Source organism: Camelus bactrianus, chromosome 1 (assembly GCF_048773025.1).
Source record: "Camelus bactrianus isolate YW-2024 breed Bactrian camel chromosome 1, ASM4877302v1, whole genome shotgun sequence".
NCBI classification, from domain to species: Eukaryota; Metazoa; Chordata; class Mammalia; order Artiodactyla; family Camelidae; genus Camelus; species Camelus bactrianus.
This window is the reverse complement of record NC_133539.1, coordinates 79,027,168-79,028,609: the sequence shown is the minus strand read 5'-3', so window position 1 is coordinate 79,028,609 and position 1,442 is coordinate 79,027,168. Positions and strand designations below refer to the sequence as shown.

At 43.1% G+C, this 1,442-nt stretch overlaps 1 pseudogene; it reads right to left on the bottom strand.

The window, feature by feature from the left end:
• Positions 1–798: 798 nt before the first annotated feature.
• LOC105063363 (anaphase-promoting complex subunit 15 pseudogene) lies at positions 799–1,226 on the bottom strand (annotated as a pseudogene).
• Between the last annotated feature and the right edge of the window lie 216 nt (positions 1,227–1,442).

The following is a 1,442-nucleotide window of genomic DNA, read 5'->3' as shown; positions in this document are numbered from 1 at the left end:
CCTATTGCTCAGTGGATGAGCTACATTAGCACACATGGGAGCTTGTTAGAGAAGGAAAAACTAGAGACCTCCCAGGGACCTACTGAATCAGAACCTGCATTTTCACAAGATCCCCAGGCAATTCATTTCCACCTTACAAATTTGAGAAGCTCTTATCTAAAGCACAAAAATTTCAGAAATTGCTTTTAATTGTATCCCCTAAAATCCTTCCAGCTAACATTTCTATGACATCACAAGAGCTCAAAGACTTTCTAAGTTTCTTATTTATTTTGCTTCTTTTGATCAGTTTCCAGGAAATCATAAATAGCCAATCATCCAAAGGGTTTTCAGCCTCCTTGTACAAGAGTATGGTGATTGAATGCATATGAGGGTTTTTTTCCCACTAAACACACTTCATGCTTGACTCTACACATGCCGCATTTCCTTTTTTTCCATCTTAATTTGTATAAATCTTAGTAAGGGAAGAAGAGGGAGCACAGTTGGCAGAAAATGTGTTGGGATGAAGTGGAATGCATTACAGGTCAATATCTATTTCTCCCTAGTTCCACTTCACAGGTAATAATTTCAATTATTGGATGTATGATTTTAACCAATTTATATTAACTGGATACTCACTCATGGGAAACATTTAAAGCTCTGTGTTTAATAAATTACCAACAATTTTACTATCTGCATTTCCTTACTCAGAGATGGCTTGAGGGTGACATTTCCTCATGAGTAGAGCAGGTGAGCAGAAGTCTTTCTTGCTGTGTTGTGGGTTTTTGGGTTTTTTTTTTTTCTGTTTTTCCAAAACAGCCATCAGCTAGTTCCACAGCAGGGGTAGAGCAGATTGGCTGGTGTGGAATCTCCCCAAGGACACCCTGCCCTGTCTACCTTGATTATCTGCTGGTCCTGATCCTGTTTGTTGCCTTCCATGTCCACCTCAATGACTCCCCACCATCAGGCTCCTCACTGTAATCATTTATCTCATCCATGTGCTGCATGTCCTCATTGTCCTCTGAGTCTTCGCTATCCTCGTCACCTCAGCCACTTCCTCCCTCTTATTATCATGATCCTCTGAGGCTGGGCTTGCCAAGAGATAGCAAGTTTATTTTCTTTCTAGGTGATGCTCTGGAGCCAGGCCTAGTGCTGCTGTTTTTGCAGCTGCCACTGTCTCCTCCACCCAGGGTGCATCCGGATTAATGCACGGTCATACAAGGCAAGAGTGAAGGCAACAAGGTGGACATGGCTCCTGGATAGCTGTTTCACCTTGGCCCAGTCACTTAACCTCTCTGATCTTCAGTCTCCTCATCACATCCCGAAGCAGCAGCCTGCAGTGGTACCTTAGATAATAAAGTATGCGTGGTAGCAGGATGACAGCAAAGGCGAATTGTTTTCAGCTTCCTGCAGGAATGTTCAGTCTCAGCCCAGAGTTTAGGCACAAGGGACAGGTATGTGCATAC